Below are 19014 nucleotides of genomic sequence, written 5' to 3' on the forward strand. Positions count from 1 at the left end.
CATATCAGTTCATGCTGAAAGAGCTCTGAAAGGTTGGAACATGTCCTGCGGAAGTTGTCATAATTACTGTGTAAGGCCGTGAAAGGGGGTGAGAACCATGAGCCTCCTAGGTTTTGTATTGAAGTCAAAGTACCCAGAGAATGATGGAAGCTAGCTGTCCTCCGGCTGACTACACCATGGTGCTACCCTACAGAGTGCTGTTGAGGCTACTGTAGACCCACATAGCAAAACAGTGTGTTTTAATCAATTATTTGGTGACGTGAATAATTTTATCTAAAAAGGATAACTTTATTAATTTCCCTATTTTTAATTTTATGAAATTCATTGAGGAGGATGGTCCTCCCCTTCCTCTTCTGAAAAGCCTCCACTGGAATTCATTGTCTCATGATAATGTCCACCAGGCTGCTGTCTTGCTGCCATCATCAGGGTTATAGTCTACCAAGCAATGTCTTCAACTGCAAGCGAATTGGTCCCTCAATAGTTTTATTCATACTTGCCTCTTCACCAGTTTTGACAACAATTATCGTTTTACATTGCAATGCCTCTTTTAATAACTTCTAGAGAATACTCAAAGCTCCCAAATGAAATCCACTGAGTCCTCAAACCCACATAGGCCCATTTTAGCTGTTGGAGCCATAGGTCTACCAATGGATCCCAAAATAAGCCTTCCATCTGACCCCTTGGACCAAAGCAGCTGCAGTGTGATACATAAAGCTTGTGTTTTTGTAACAGGTGTGAGTATTTGTCCCTGTTAATTCAGCAAGCGTTTCCATTGGTCATTTAACTAATCAAGTGATCTAAGTGATGTGTATATAAACTACATTTTGTGTTCAATGCGGCTGTCCACAGGAAGTGATGCAGCCCTGAGGAATAAGAAGGGAAAAAAGATATGGAGCCCTACCGCCTGTGTAGCACCAATTCCTGTGCTGTTTTGTGTTTGGCTATTTGTTTGTGTTATTGATATTTTCAACTTGCATTGGCTGTACAGGGTTGAAGCTGTGCCCTATTAAATATGTTATTTGTTTGAAACTTTTGTCTGCCTCTACAGCTGCGTTCACACAGGTAGCCCAATTCTGATATTTTGACCAATCAGATCAGCTCTGAAAAAGACATGCAAGATATGCAATTAGTGGAAATAATATTAGAATTGGGCTGCCTGTGTAAATGTAACGAGTATTAATATTGTCTTCTATTTCACCTAAATCAATTCATTTTTATCTTCCATATTCATGGAGTGTGCAACTATTGATTGCTCTGTGGTGTATTGCTCTGGCCTGCAGTACAATCAAGTCCTAGCTCAGTGGTCAAGTCAGCATCTGTCAGATTGCCATGTCCACGGTTTTGAAGCCAAATTGGGCTACTTAAACTGTCGGATAAAAATGTATTGGTTGTTGGTTTTTGGGATACTCTTACATTTGTACCGCGGCCTACCATCAAACACAATGGAGAAAAAGCATACCATAACATTTTAACATGGAAATAGTTGTTCTATCATTCAGCCTGCAGTAACAGACAATGTGTGGTGTTCAATGTAGGCCTACATTCCATGAGACTTTAAAAAGAAAGCATGCAGGGCTTGACATTAGGAATGCCTTGGAGATCAACCAGATCCCCAAAAAGTTCTACAGCTGCACCATAGAGAGCATCCTGACCGGTTGCATCACGGCATGGTATGACAACTGCTCGACATCTGACCATAAGGTGCTACAGAGGGTAGTGCGTACATCAGTACATCACTGGGGCCAAGCTTCCTGACATCCAGGACCTACAGTACCAGTCATAAGTTTGGACACACCTATTCATTCAAGAGTTTTACTTTATTTTTTACTATTTTATACATTGTAGAATAATAGAGAAGACGTCAACAATGTGAAATGACACACATGGAATCATATAGTAACCAAAAAAGTGTTAAATCAAAATGTATTTTATATTTTTCAAAGTAGTCACTCTTTGCCTTGATGACAGCTTTGCACACTCTTGGTATTCTCTCAACCAGCTTCACCTGGAATGCTTTTCCAACAGTCTTGAATGAGTTCCCACATATGCTGAGCACTTGTTGGCTGCTTTTCCTTCACTGCAGTCCAACTCTGTCACGCCCTGACCATAGATTGTTGGTTTGGTCGGGGTGTGACTAGTGTGGGTCATCTAGGTAATTTGTTTATCTATGTTGGCCTGATATGGTTCCCAATCAGAGGCAGCTGTTTATCGTTGTCTCTGATTGGGGATCATAGGTAGCCATTTTCCCCATTGTGTTTGTGGGATCTTGTCTATGATTAGTTGCCTGTCAGCACTATTTGTATAGCGTCCTGGTTTGTTCGTTGATTTTGTTCGGTGTTCATTTATTAAAAGGAAGATGTACACCTACCACGCTGCACCTTGGTCCATTCCTTATAACGAACGTGACAAACTCATCCCAAACCATCTCAATTGGGTTGAGGTTGGGTGATTGTGAAGGCCAGGTCATCTGATGCCGCACTCCATCACTCTCCTTCTTGGTCAAATAGCCCTTACACAGCCTGGAGATGTGTTGGGTCATTGTCCTGGTCATTGAAAAACAAATTATAGTCCCACTAAGTGCAAACCAGATGGGATGGCATATCTTTGCACAATGCTGTGGTAGCCATGCTGGTTAAGTGTGCCATGAATTCTAAATAAATAATTGATGGTGTCACCAGCAAAGCACCCCCACACCATCACACCTCCTCCTCCTTGCTTCACGGTCTGAACCATACATGCGGAGGGAGATCACCTGTTCACCTACTCTGTGTCTCACAAAGACACGACTCATCCGACCATAGGACAAATTTCCATTTCTCGTGTTTCGTGACCCAAGTAAGTCTTCTTATTATTGGTGTCCTTTAGTAGTGGTTTCTTTGCAGCAACAATTTGACCATGAAGGCCTGATTCACACAGTCTCTCCTGAACAGTTGATGTTGAGATGTGTCTGTTACTTGAACTCTGAAATATGTATTTGTTCTGCAATTTCTGAGGCTGGTAACTCTAATTAACTTTTCCTCTGCAGCAGAGGTAACTCTGGGTCTTCCTTTCCTGTGGCGGTCCTCATGAGAGCCAGTTTCATTATACAGCTGGATGGTTTTTGCGACTGCACTTGAAGAAACTTTCAAAGTTCTTGACATTTTCTGGATTGACTGACCTTCAAGCCTTAAACTAATGATGGACTGTTGTTTCTCTTTGCTTATTTGAGCTGTTCTTGCCTTAATATGGGCTTGGTCTTTTACAAAATAGGGCTATCTACTGTATACCTACCCTACCTTTTCACAACACAACTGATTGGCTCAAACGCATTAAGAAGGAAAGAAATTTCACAAATGAACTTTTAGCACATCACGAAGCTGGTTGAGAGAATGCCAAAAGTGTGCAAAGCTGTCATCAAGGCAAAGGGTGGCTACTTTGAAGATTCTCAAATATATTTTGATTTGTTTAACACTTTTTTGATTCCATGTGTTATTTCATTTTGTTGATGTTTTCACTATTATTCTACAATATTGAGATTTTAGAATATTCGCATGAAAATGTGTCACCAACTGGATGGAAACCTAGCTAGTGCGCTAGTCCAGTATCACTTTCACTATGGCTGCACATCATGGTTCACCAGCAGCCCCAAACATCTAAAGAATAAGCTGCCAGTCAAACAAAGGGAAACAAGTTTGAAAGAATTGTACTTCAACTCCCCCTCATACTCACCTGGAGGTTGAGCATTATTTCGTCTCTATCTCTGTAATGTGTCTGCATCTATGTAATTGTATATGTATTTACGTAAAAAATAGGGACCACAATGGAAATAGATCCCCGACTTTGAAAAATGTTTTTGTGTAATATATGTACAGTGCCTTGCGGAAGTATTCGGCCCCCTTGAACTTTGCGACCTTTTGCCACATTTCAGGCTTCAAACATGAAGATATAAAACTGTATTTTTTTGTGAAGAATCAACAACAAGTGGGACACAATCATGAAGTGGAACGACATTTATTGGATATTTCAAACTTTTTTAACAAATCAAAAACTGAAAAATTGGGCGTGCAAAATTATTCAGCCCCCTTAAGTTAATACTTTGTAGCGCCACCTTTTGCTGCGATTACAGCTGTAAGTCGCTTGGGGTATGTCTCTATCAGTTTTGCACATCGAGAGACTGACATTTTTTCCATTCCTCCTTGCAAAACAGCTCGAGCTCAGTGAGGTTGGATGGAGAGCATTTGTGAACAGCAGTTTTCAGTTCTTTCCACAGATTCTCGATTGGATTCAGGTCTGGACTTTGACTTGGCCATTCTAACACCTGGATGTGTTTATTTTTGAACCATTCCATTGTAGATTTTGCTTTATGTTTTGGATCATTGTCTTGTTGGAAGACAAATCTCCGTCCCAGTCTCAGGTCTTTTGCAGACTCCATCAGGTTTTCTTCCAGAATGGTCCTGTATTTGGCTCCATCCATCTTCCCATCAATTTTAACCATCTTCCCTGTCCCTGCTGAAGAAAAGCAGGCCCAAACCATGATGCTGCCACCACCATGTTTGACAGTGGGGATGGTGTGTTCAGGGTGATGAGCTGTGTTGCTTTTACGCCAAACATAACGTTTTGCATTGTTGCCAAAAAGTTCAATTTTGGTTTCATCTGACCAGAGCACCTTCTTCCACATGTTTGGTGTGTCTCCCAGGTGGCTTGTGGCAAACTTTAAACAACACTTTTTATGGATATCTTTAAAAAATGGCTTTCTTCTTGCCACTCTTCCATAAAGGCCAGATTTGTGCAATATACGACTGATTGTTGTCCTATGGACAGAGTCTCCCACCTCAGCTGTAGATCTCTGCAGTTCATCCAGAGTGATCATGGGCCTCTTGGCTGCATCTCTGATCAGTCTTCTCCTTGTATGAGCTGAAAGTTTAGAGGGACGGCCAGGTCTTGGTAGATTTGCAGTGGTCTGATACTCCTTCCATTTCAATATTATCGCTGGCACAGTGCTCCTTGGGATGTTTAAAGCTTGGGAAATCTTTTTGTATCCAAATCCGGCTTTAAACTTCTTCACAACAGTATCTCGGACCTGCCTGGTGTGTTCCTTGTTCTTCATGATGCTCTCTGCGCTTTTAACGGATCTCTGTGACTATCACAGTGCAGGTCCATTTATACGGAGACTTGATTACACACAGGTGGATTGTATTTATCATCATTAGTCATTTAGGTCAACATTGGATCATTCAGAGATCCTCACTGAACTTCTGGAGAGAGTTTGCTGCACTGAAACTAAAGGGGCTGAATAATTTTGCACGCCCAATTTTTCAGTTTTTGATTTGTTAAAAAAGTTTGAAATATCCAATAAATGTCGTTCCACTTCATGATTGTGTCCCACTTGTTGTTGATTCTTCACAAAAAAATACAGTTTTATATCTTTATGTTTAAGCCTGAAATGTGGCAAAAGGTCGCAAAGTTCAAGGGGGCCGAATACTTTCGCAAGGCACTGTATTTTTTTAATTTACAAAAATATATCAATATAAACTGTGCAGCGGCCAATTGATGAATTGAAAGATACATGTACATCTGTTACAAAACACCAAACAGTTTAATGACAATCAGAGATTGTCAAGCCAAGCCTTCTGTACTAGGTAAGTCTGCAAGGTAGGGAGGGATGTATTTTCTGTTTGTCGAGATTGACATAGTCTATTTATTATGGTGTTGAAAACACAAACCATGTTATTGAAGTGCCCGCTTTGTTTATTGGTTATGTGGTGCATTGTCACAGAAACCTGTTGGTGGAAAATTTGTTGCATATATTTTATATAATTATAAATATGGCATCAACATTTAGAAAATCTGATTTCCCTTTAGTTGATCATTGTCTGCAGCCAGCGCTGATCGTAGTGTAATGAAACAGGCAGGGAGAGTGAGCTTGTCTGTGCTAGTCGTGAACCTCCAACCTTCTGGCCTCCCTGCGTGGCATTGTCTGTGCCACAAAATCATGCTGAAGTTGCAAAGTCAATATCCACGTATACAAACACAAGGTCACTACAGTTATTGTTATTTGTGTCCCTAAGCATTATTTAGAGTTAATTATAGGATGTTCTGTTTATTTTACTGTACTGTACTGTACCAGGGGAGGGTCATGTGAAAATAACGTTGGGAGGAGGGTGTATTTATTTTTATGACACCTTGAGTTGGACTAGATCTGTCCCTAAGTAACAATGGAATGTTCCTCAATAAAATGTAAGAAGACTGGACTTTAAATGGGTGTTCTAAATCTCTGTGGTCACTAAAGATACCATCACACTTATTGCAAAAGTATGTAATGATGAGTACCATTTTAGGTGTAATGTGTGTATCAAACTGTATTCCTATCATGTAATACTATGTATAAAAGTACCATGTATGTCAAGTGTATTTTGAATTCTGGCTGTAACCCAGCAGCGATTACAGTAGTGAGTCTTTCTGGGTAAGTCTCTAAGAGCTTTGCACACCTGTATTATACAATATTTGCATATTAATATTAAATAAACTATTCAAGCTCTGTCAAGTTTGTTGTTGATCATTACAAGACAGCCATTTTCAAGTCTTGTCATAGATTTTCAAGTTGATTTAAGTCAAAACTGTAACCAGACACTCAGGAACATTCAATGTCATATTGGTAAGCAGCTCCAGTGTATATTTGGCTTTGTGTTTTAGGTTGTTGTCTTGCTGCAAGGTGTATTAGTCTCCCAGTGATTGTTGGAAAGCAGACTGAACTACGTTTTCCTCTAGGATTTTGTCTGTGCTTAGCTCTATTCTGTTTGTCTTTTTATCAAAAAAAAAAAAACCTAGTCCTTGCCGGTAACAAACATACTCATAACTTGATGCAGCCACCACCATAATTGAAAATATGAAGAGTGGTATTCTGATGTGTTGTGCTGGATGTGCCTCAAACATAACACGTTGTATTCTTTGCCATTTTTTTGTTGCAGTTTTACTTTAATCCTTTATTGAAAACAGGATGCATGGTTTGGAATATTTTTCTTCTATACAGGCTTTCTTCATTTCACTCTCATTTAGGTTAGTATTGTGGAGTTATTACGATATTGTTGATCCATCCTCAGTTTTCTCAAATCACAGCTATTAAACTCTGTAACTGTTTTAAAGTCACAATATTGGCCTCATGGTGAAATCCCTAAGTGGTTTCCTTCCTCTCTGACAACTAAGTTAGGAAGAGTTTCTGTATTTTTGTAGTGACTGGGTGTATTGATATACCATCCAAAGTGTAATTAATAACTTCATCATTCTCAAAGGCATATTCAATGTCTGTCCTTCTTTGCGTAGCATAGGAAAACCTCCCTGGTCTTTGTAGTTTAATCTGTGTTTAAAATTAACTGTGCGACTGAGGGACCTTACAAGTAATTGTATGTGCGGAGTACAGAGATGAGTCATTCAAAAATCATATTCAACACTACTATTGCACACAGAGTTAGTCCATGCAACTTATTATGACTTGTTAAGCAAATTTTGACTCCTGAACTTATTTAAGCTTTCCATAACTTCTAAAGTGAAGTGTTTGACACACACATGTATTTATTTTAATAATACAGAGCTTTAATCAAAACATTTATTTTTATTTTTATCTACATATTGTAAGAATATTATTACTTTTGACTAATGGTACTATGTCAATGAAATATTTGTATCCATTGAATGTACAGTACCTCAGTCTGTTTTGAATCTACTGAGGAGAGATGTGCACTGTGTGCAGTGGTGATTTTAGCATTTACATCTTAGTGGGGCAAACTACAAAAAAAATATATATATATGTGCATGCCATCAAAGCCACTACACAACACAACACTAAACAATTTATTAATTCCAGTATAATGGTGACAAATGGTACCGACAAACTGTTAGGGCCTACATAAAGCTGTCCCAACAGCAGAGTACCAACAGCAGTCACAACAGCAGTCACAACACCTTAACACTGCTATGCCTGGCTAGCAGCGAAGCCTTGTCTGGCAGCGAAACAGTTCATTCAGCCTCATTTGCTGCCTTTTAAAAACACATACTGTAGCTCATATGGCTGACTTGTTTAAACATATGTGGTTTCTACTGACAATTGAGATGTACAAACTATGGCATAAGGGAACGATGAGTGGATAAGAGGCCATCCGTAATTTCGATTAAGACATTAGTGAGCGAGCTAGGACAGACATTGTCAATATAAGAATTTGTTCAGCACTTTTGAAATGTACGGCGACAGAATTCAGAACATTGGTCGTTCTTACAGTATTCTCCCTGTACACCAAGTTACACCAACCCTGTACACCAACCTTAGGATAAATAAAGGAGGGCATATAAGCAGACAATGAAAGCATTATTACATTATATTTATCTAAAACAGGCTATAGGCTAATTAAGAGGGGCACATGATTACGTCATGTACCTACGTTATATAGGTATGCATGTCAGCTTTGGCATCGGTTTTGCACATCTGGGTTTTAAACTAGACATCGGCCAAAGCCGATGTTGGCATTTTTAGCTAATATTGTCCGATTCCGATATGTTCACTAATATCACGTGCATTCCTAGTTCAAATGGTCTGACATTGGCATGGGAATCCCTCTTCCCATGTTGTTAGTCATACAAATCACACATTTTGCACAAAATTGTTAAGTAAACACAGAAAACCATGGTGCAAACAAAAAATGTATTTACAAAATCAACTACTCCCCTCTTTGACACATGATCCTCACCGTGTGACAACTTAGGTATGTAAGGGAAACAAGAAAGTGGTAGGGCTGGTAGCCCAGCCGGGACCAGACAGAGTTTCTGCACCTGGTCATATGTACATACACTTCCTCAACTCAATAGGACCTACAGAGGATTCTAAGTCAGAGATATCAGTGGAAGAGAAAAGGTTATGAGCAGGAAGTGAAACCATCTGTAACACAGGGTTCTCCATGGAGACAGCAACTGCCTTTGCTGCCAAGTCAGCCATAGCATTACCTTTGGAGACAGGGCCAGAAGAGTTATTATGAGTGAGGCACTTACAAACAGCAACTTCAGAAGGGAGCCTTCAGTAAGTTATCAACAAGTTTTAAATGAGAGATTGTCTTACCAGAGGTCAGGAAGCTGCGCTGTTTCCACAGAGTACCAAAATCATGTACCTCACCAAATCAAATCAAATCAATTTATAGAGCCCTTCATACATCAGCTGATATCTCAAAGTGCTGTACAGAAACCCTAAAACCCCAAACAGCAAGCAATGCAGGTATAGAAGCACGGTGGCTAGGAAAAACTCCCTAAAAAATCCAAAACCTAGGAATAAACCTAGAGAGGAACCAGGCTATGAGGGGTGGCCAGTCCTCTTCTGGCTGTGCCGGGTGGAGATTATAACAGAACATGGCCAAGATGTTCAAATGTTCATAAATGACAAGCATGCAACAGGTCAGCACCTCAGGAGTAAATGTCAGTTTGCTTTTTATAGCCGATCATTGAGAGTTTCTCTACCACTCCTGCTGTCTCTAGAGAGTTGAAAACAGCAGGTCTGGGACAAGTAGCACGTCCGGTGAACAGGTCAGGGTTCCATAGTCACAGGCAGAACAGTTGAAACTGGAGCAGCAGCACGACCAGGTAGACTGGGGACAGCAAGGAGTCATCATGCCAGGTAGTCCTGAGGCATGGACCTAGGGCTCAGGTCCTCAGAGAGAGAGAAAAAAAGAGAGAAAAAGAGAAAGAGAGAAAGAGAGAATTAGAGAGAGCATACTTAAATTCACACAGGACACCGGATAAGACAGGAGAAATACTCCAGATATAACAGACTGACCCTAGCCCCCTGACACACAAACTACTGCAGCATAAATACTGGAGGCTGAGACAGGAGGGGTCAGGAGACACTGTGGCCCCATCCGATGATACCCCCGGACAGGGCCGAACAGGCAGGATATAACCCCACCCACCTTGCCAAAGCACAGCCCCCACACCACTAGAGGGATATCTTCAACCACCAACTTACCATCCTGAGACAAGGCCGAGTATAGCCCACAAAGATCTCCGCCACGGTATAACCCAAGGGGGGGCGCCAACCCAGACAGGAAGACCACGTCAGTGACTCAACCCACTCAAGTGACTCACCCCTCCTAGGGACGGCATGGGAGAACACCAGTAAGCCAGTGACTCAGCCCCTGTAATAGGGTTAGAGGCAGAGAATCCCAGTGGAGAGAGGGGAACCGGCCAGGCAGAGATAGCAAGGGCGGTTCGTTGCTTCAGTGCCTTTCCATTCACCTTCACACTCCTGGGCCAGACTACACTCAATCACTCAATCACATTCCTGAGTCTTCAGGAAACTTAAAGGTTGAGACCGAGTCTGCGTCTCTCACATGGGTAGGCAGACCATTCCATAGAAATGGAGCTCTATAGGAGAAAGCCCTGCCTCCAGCTGTTTGCTTAGAAATTCTAGGGACAATTAGGAGGCCTGCGTCTTACCTGTAGGTATGTACGGCAGGACCAAATCGGAAAGATAGGTAGGAGCAAGCCCATGTAATACTTTGTAGGTTAGCAATAAAACCTTGAAATCAGCCCTTGCCTTAACATGAAGCCAGTGTAGGGAAGCTACCTCAGGAGTAATATGATCAAATTTTGTGGTTCTAGTCAGGATTCTAGCATCCGTATTTAGCACTAACTGAAGTTTATTTAGTGTCTTATCCGGGTAGCCGGAAAGTAGAGCATTGCAGTAGTCTAACCTAGAAGGGATAAAAGCATGGATACATTTTTCTGCATCAGTTTTTGACATAAAGTTTCTGATTTTTGCAATGTTACGTAGATGGAAAAAAGCTGTCATTGAAACGGTCTTGATATGTTTGTCAAAAGAGAGATCAGGGTCCAGAGTAACGCCGAGGTCCTTCACAGTTGTATTTGAGAAGACTGTACAACCATCAAGATTAATTGTCAGATTCAACAGAAGATCTCTTTGTTTCTTGGGACCTAGAACAAGCATTTCTGTTTTGTCTGAGTTTAAAAGTGGAAAGTATATATATAGTGAAAACAATAGTGGTCCTAAAACGGAACCTTGAGGAACACCGACATTTACAGTTGATTTGTCAGAGGACAAACCATTCACAGAGACAAACATATCTTTCCGACAGACGAGATCTAAACCAAGCCAGAACTTGTCCATGTAGACCAATTTGGGTTTCCAATCTCTCCAAAAGAATGTGGTGATCGATGGTATCAAAAGCAGCACTAAGGTCTAGGAGCACGAGGACAGATGCAGAGCCTCGGTCTGACGCCATTAAAAGGTCATTTACCACCTTCACAAGCGCAGTCTCAATGCTATGATGGGGTCTAAAATCAGACTGAAGCATTTTGTATACATTGTTTGTCTTCAGGAAGGCAGTGAGTTGCTGCGCAACAGCTTTTTCCAACATTTTTGAGAGGAATGGGAGATACGATATAGGCTGATAGTTATTTTTGTCTGGGTCAAGGTTTGGCTTTTTCAAGAGAGGCTTTATTACTGCCACTTTTAGTGAGTTTGGTACACATCCGGTGGAAAGAAAGATTATTATTATGTGCAACATAGGAGGGCCAAGCACAGGAAGCAGCTCTTTCAGTAGTTCAGTTGGAATTGGCTCCCGTATGCAACTTGAAAGTTTAGAGGCCATGATTATTTTCATCATTGTGTCCAGACATATAGTACTAAAACACTTGAGTGTCTCCCTTGTTCCGAGATCCTGGCAGAGTTATGCAGACTCAGGACAACTGAGCTTTGGAGGAATACGCAGATTTAAAGAGGACTCTGTAATTTGCTTTCTAATGATCATGATCTATTCCTCAAATAAGTTAATGAATTCATTACTGCTGAAGTGAAAGCCATCCTCTCTTGGGGAATGCTGCTTTTTAGTTAGCTTTGCAACAGTATCAAAAATAAATTTTGGATTGTTCTTATTTTCCTCAATTAAGTTTGAAAAAAAGGATGATCGAGCAGCAGTGAGGGCTCTTTGATACTGCACGGTACTGTCTTTCCAAGCTAGTCGGAAAACTTCCAGTCTGGTGTGGCGCCATTTTCGTTACAATTTTCTGGAAGCTTGCTTCAGAGCTCGGGTATTTTCTGTATACCAGGGAGCTAGTTTCTTATGACAAATGTTTTTAGTTTTTAGGGGTGCGACTGCATCTAGGGTATTGCGCAAGGTTAAATTGAGCTTCTCAGTTAGGTGGTTAACTGATTTTTGTCCTCTGACGTCCTTGGGTAGGCAGAGGGAGTCTGGAAGGGCATCAAAGAATCTATGGGTTGTCTGAGAATTTATAGCATGACTTTTGATGATCCTTGGTTGGGGTCTGAGCAGATTATTTGTTGCGATTGCAAATGTAATAAAATGGTGGTCCGATAGACCAGGATTATGAGGAAAAACATTAAGATCCACAACATTTATTCCATGGGACAAAACTAAGTCCAGAGTATGACTGTGGCAGTGAGTAGGTTCGGAGACATGTTGGACAAAACCCATTGAGTCGATGAGGGCTCCGAAAGCCTTTTGGAGTGGGTCTGTGGACTTTTACATGTGAATATTAAAGTCACCAGAAATGTGAATATTATCTGCTATGATTACAAGGTCCGATAGGAATTCAGGGAACAGTGAGGAACACTGTATATGGCCCAGGAGGCCTGTAAAAGGTAGCTATAAAAAGTGATTGAGTAGGCTGCATAGATTTCATGACTAGAAGCTCAAAAGAAGAATACACCAGGTTTTTTTTGTAAATTGAAATTTGCTATCGTAAATGTTAGCAACACCTCCACCTTTGCGGGATGTGCAAGGGATATGGTCACTAGTGTAACCAGGAGGTGAGGCCTGTTGGGGAATAATCAGAATTAGTTGGGTAACATAGATAGGATGTTTAATTTTCATTATATGCTTGTGAGTTACTTCTCATCAGAATGTATTTTGTTGTACTATAGTGCTGGCCGGTTGCAGTTATCTGTTCTCTGTCATGGGGTCAGTTACTTGGGCCGCAGAGAGGGGAGGGGTCAAGCTTGTCTTCATATGTAAACATATCTTTTAAACCAATTATTTCTTGGCTCCACAATGTATGTGTGCCAGTCACTGTGTCTCTGTGATCTTGTCCAGGAGGGGTGTATTTGATATATGCCTGTTGATATAGGTTTTGTTTTATGGTCCTGAGAGCGAGATAAGAACATAGTTTAGGAGACAAAGCTGAACGATAATTTATAGCCAATGCTGTCTGGCTATGTGTGTCTTTGCTATAAAGGATCTCAGTTGCAATGTGTAAGGATTCTCAGAGAATTCATTTATAGACACTGAATTGATCTGAGAGTCACAGGGTTGTGATGGAGCTCATATAATTAAAGATGGACTTTATGATAACTCTGACTTGTGTGTGGTTTGCTCTCATGATTTGGTAAATACAGGAAATTTCCACGACAGGCCTCATTTAACACAATAAATTAATCAGGCTTAAGCCATGTTTCAGTCAGGCCAATCACATCAAGATTATGATCAGTGATTAGTTCATTGACTATAACTTGGAAGTAAGGGATCTAAAATGAAGTAGCCCTATTTTGAGATGTGAGGTATCCCAATCTCTTTCAGTAATGGCAGGAATGGAGGAGGTCTTTATTCTAGTGAGATTGCTAAGGCGAACACCGCCATGTTTAGTTTTGCACAACCTAGGTCGAGGCACAGACACGGTCTCAATGGGGATAGCTCAGCTGACTACACTGACTGTGCTAGTGGCAGACTCCACTAAGCTGGCAGGCTGGCTAACAGCCTGGCCTGCACCCTATTTCATTGTAGAGCTAGGGGAGTTAGAGCCCTGTCTATGTTCGTAGATAAGATGAGAGCACCCCTCCAGCTAGGATGGAGTCGGTCACTCCTCAACAGGTCAAGCTTAGTCCTGTTTGTGGGTGAGTCCCAGAAAAATCTACGAATTATATATTTTGGGAGGGGCAGAAAACAGTTTTCAACCAGCGATTGAGTTGTGAGACTCTGTTGTAGAGCTCATCACTCCCCCTAACTGGGAGGGGGCCAGAGACAATTACTCGATGCCGACACATCTTTCCAGCTGATTTACACGCTTAAGCTATATTGCGCTTGGTGACCTCTGACTGTTTCATCCTAACATCGTTGGTGCCGACGTTGATAACAATATCCCTATAAAGTATCAGGATTTAACACAGTACACCTCTTCAGGGTCACATGAGACATTGTCAAAAAAACATTCTGATAATGGAGCAGTCGAGCTGGTGGTAGATGGGCCATCTTTGCCTGTGAAATAAGGGCATGTACAACATGAGGAACGTGTACAGTGAGTTCCCACATGGCAACAATGTCTGCACAAGCCAGCACAGCTTCAGTAGTAGCAGTCACAGTTCTCAAACAACAAACCAGACCTCTTGCCACACTGTCCAGCTGTTTGGAATAATACCCAACTGGGCATTGCTTTCCTCAATGATCCTGTGTTTGAACAGATTACATAAAAACATTTTTCTCACAAACAGAGGTTAGAAGGTTTAGAATGGTCAGGGAGCCCAAAACAGTTGTTTTAGTCTGGTCAGAGCAGTCAGTCCCTCCGGTGTCCACATAATTGTGTCATTCATAGCCATTGTGTGGCCATAAGGTCAGAAAGCAGATTGCACCCCCTCAGCATAGTCAGGTAACCACGCCCTACAACAAATACCCTGCCATACCAGTCAATTCAATGACATCATGTGTTGTTTAGTAACCGGCTGTGGGACGGAGAGAATAGCCTGTATTCTGTCTCTACCCAGCTGCCTGCCATTGGGAGTGATGTCAAGACCTAGATACTTGACTGTTGGTGAAACCAACTGTAACTTCTTCTTTGAAACTTTGTGGCCATTCTCAGAAAGAAATATCAACAGAGCACGAGTATCAGTTTCACAAAGTTGAACTGGCGCACAACAACAAATCTTCCACATACTGAATCAGAGTGCTGCCCTCAGGGGGTATAAAACCCTCCAGATTTTACGCTAAAGTTGCTGAAAAAATTGTGGTGGATTCCACATAGCCCATAGACATCACTGTCGATATAAATCTCTTATTGAGAAATGTGAAAGTGAACCAGAACTGAGATTCTGGTGCCACAGGAATACTGAAAAAAATGCATTAGCCAAATCAATCACAGAGAACCACTCTGCTGTGGGTGGTACCGCCCCCAACAGAGTAGTAACATTAGGGACCACCGGGGCACGGGCAAAAACTGCAGCATTCACAAGCCTCAAGTCCTGGACAAATCTCCAATCACCTGAAGGTTTTCTAACAGGCAAGATAGGGGTGTTACAGGGTGATTCTGGACAGGGAATTAAAGTGCCATTAGCTAACAGGGATGCATGAACAGGAGTAATACCTGCTATTGCCTCCCTACTGAGTGGATACTGTGCTCTAGATGGGCGCCTGGTATCTTTAGGAGTGACTACCATTGGATCAGCTCCCTTCATTCTCCCAAAATCATACTTGTCCCTTGCCCATAGGCGTTTAGGGACCCCTCTAAGGAGTGGTGAGTCTTCACTCAACAACATGATATTGGTAGAAAAAGGAACCTGATCAACACCATGCACACCCCTCTAAGTTGGCATTTCTCAACTGAGTGGGTAACAACTTGTCAGTGTGCTGGGTGAACAAGATGACCCATCAGGGCGCATCTCCCAGTCTATAGCATCAACCAAGCACTTCATCCATATACCAGTATCCGCCCATTCCACTCTGATTTTGGGACACATGTGGTGCGCTATCCTCAAACAGGTAGAGCTCTTTCTGAGCAGGGGGTTGGATTAACCACTAAAGCACAGAAATCACTGCTACAGTATAAACCCTCATACTGCACTGACTCATCCTGTAATGTAGGACATAGCCATTGTTTCTCATAATGGAGATCTCTTGTCAATGGTGAAAAATGGGAGGTGCAATGTAAGCCTGCTTCAGACATGAAACTGCCCCAATGGCTTTAAGTCATTGAGAAAACGCAAGCAATATTGGGCACCTCATTATCAACCCCCCATGCGTAATATCAGTTACGAAAATATTATTGACTCACCATTGACGTAAGCCTCCATGGTTGGCTCTACTCTGGGAAGGGTGTGACTCTTTAAAAACAAATGCTCTGGTTACTCTGACGATTCTACCTCATCTGTTCCTGTCTCTTCATCATGTCAATATTCTTCTCCTGTTCTTGTCCTGGATTGCACAGGGTCTGCCATTGTCCAGATTGGCCTCTGTCTTGGGGGGACCCATGGTGGCGGATTGGTTGGGTGGTGGCTGCCATGGCTGTTGAGCAGGGGGATACCACAGTCCTTGTCCTCCGGGTGGACCTCCTCCTCGAGGTGCCCCCCCTCGGGGCTCCTCTGCCTCTTGGTCCGCCCCTGCCTCTCCCCTCAGCTGCTGGGCTTGTTTGCATTGTGCAGCGAAATGGCCTGTCTTGCCACAGGTGAAGCAACTTCCAAGTTTGGGTTTTCCTCCACTTGCACCACCTCCCACTCCAGCAGGCACCTGCCTTTGGTAGAATGTCAACTGGGCAGCTTGCAATTTCTGAGTCTTCACTTTTTTCTTGTTGTCGCTCAGCATGTTTGCAATGTTGTACCACAGTGGCCAGGGGTTCAGTTTCCAAACTGATACAGGTGGTTCTCACCACTTTCTCCAGGTCTGGTGTCAGGCCTCTCACGAGGGCATCCTTCAACAGATCTCCATATGCCAGTTCATTAGGTCTGATGCCGCTGTGCAGCCTGAAACAGGTTTCCAGTCTCCTTCGATACGCTACCAAGTGCTCATCCTTCGCCATGGTGCATTCTCTGATGTCGTCCAGTCAGTTTTGGCGGGATACAGTGCCCCTATTCTTCCCAACACGGCCACCAGTTGGTCCTGATAATGGCCATTCTCAGCCCAGAGCTGGTTGTAATCAAAGTCCCCTTCTTAGTTCCCTCATAATCTGTTAATCTCTCCCTAACCTCTTCCAACAGTGTCACACTCAATGTCCCTGTCAAAGAAAAACCTCCTTCGATATGCCACAATTTCACATGGTACAAAATATCCCCTCCCCACTTATCTACCACAACCTCAAGGGCACCCGTTGGGGGGATCTGGAATGCTGGGTCCTCTGCTCACATGTGCTCCCATGGTTCCTGCTCTTTCACTCATACACACTCACAGAAAACACAAACTAGACACACAGGGGACGAGACAGACCCCCCCCCCCCCCCCCGCTGTTTTTAGATTTAAAACCCTGTCTATATGAACAGGGTAACTAACCCATATCATTTATCAAAATGATTGCCTAGTTAGTGGTCTCAAAACAGGGTGCTGTCTCCCCACTGGGATATCGCCTACTGCGATAACTGTGGTACAGATTATATTATGTCTATCCAAATGTGCAAAACCACCTACAGAGTAACCTTGTCTTGCATTACATGACCCTCAAAAATCCAATCTTACCTCGTTCATTTTAACCTCCACCTCCGGTGAAGTGCCAGGATTAACAAAAAACGCAGAATAATATCTAACAATAGTAACCCAGGGCATACCTGTTTACTTCATTTGTCAAATAATTTCATCAAAACATTACACGTTATAATTTTAAATTCACCAAGCCAGATGACCTCGCAAGGCGTCACCTGCACTGTAGTTCCTCATTCAATACAATAACCTCACCAGTCCTACTGTGATCAAACCAGCAACTCGGATCTGGACTTTTGGTAGACCGATGCAACTGCCTAATTAACAATCATGTCCAAGGATACCTCACTTAAGAACACTCTTATCAACTCAACTCAGTCCTGCTAGTTACCCCAGCCTTGGCCGTCTTAAGGAAGACCTTGCTCTGAGTGTACCCTCAACAGGGGCTTTTGTTATTTTTCCCCTTCATCTACACTGAATGAAGAGGAGTTAACAGTTGACATCAATAAGGGATAATATCTTTAACCTGGATTCACCTGGTCAGTCTGTCATGGAAAGTCTGTCTATGTCATGTTCCTAATATTTTGTTCACTCAGTGTATATGTACAGGACATTCGGAAACTATTCAGACCCCTTGACTTTTTCCACATTACACGTTACATTTTCTAAAATTGATTAAATTGTTTTTTTCCCCTCATCAATCTACGCACAATACTCCATAAAGACAAAGCCAAAACAGGTTTTTAGACATTTTTGGACATTTATTACAAATAAAAAAATGTAATATTACATTTACATAAGTATTCAGACCCTTTACTCAGTACTTTGTTGAAGCACCTTTGGTCCGGGTTCTGGCTGACCACTTAAGGATATTCAGAGACTTGTCCTGAAGCCAATTCTGCATTGTCTTGGCTGTGTGCTTATGGTCATTGTCCTGTTGGAAGGTGAACCTTTGCCCCAGTCTGAGGTCCTGAGCACTCTGGAGCAGGTTTTCATCAAGGATCGCTCTGTACTTTGCTCTGTTCATCTTTGCTTCAATCCTGACTAGTTTCCCAGTCCCTGCCGCTGAAAAACATCCCCACAGCATGATGCTGCCACCACCATGCTTCACCGTAGGGATGGTGCCAGGTTCTCCAGATGTGATGCTTGGCATTCAGGCATAAGAGTTCAATCTTGGTTTCATCAGACCAGAGAATCTTGTTTCTCATGGTCTGAGAGTCTTTAGGTGCCCTTTGGCAAACTGAGGAGTGGCTTCCGTCTGGCCACTCTACCATAAAGACCTGATTGATGGAGTGCTGCAGAGATAGTTGTCCTCCTGGAAGGTTCTCGCATCTCCACAGAGGAACTCTAGAGCTCTGTCAGAGTGAACATCGGATTCTTGGTCACCTCCCTGACCAAGGCCCTTCTCCCCCAATTGCTTAGTTTGGCCGGGGGCCAGCTCAAGGAAGAGTCTTGGTGGTTCCAAACTTATTCCATTTAAGAATGGTTCAGGCCACTGTATTCTTGGAGACCTTCAATGCTGCAGACATTTTTGGTACCCTTCCCCAGATCTGTACCTCGACACAATCCTGTCTTGGAGCTCTACTGACAATTCCTTCAACCTTGTAAAGAAGGTATTTCTGTTTTAATAAAT

Source organism: Oncorhynchus mykiss, chromosome 30, assembly GCF_057628025.1.
Source record: "Oncorhynchus mykiss isolate SJ-2025 chromosome 30, ASM5762802v1, whole genome shotgun sequence".
Taxonomy (NCBI): Eukaryota; Metazoa; Chordata; class Actinopteri; order Salmoniformes; family Salmonidae; genus Oncorhynchus; species Oncorhynchus mykiss.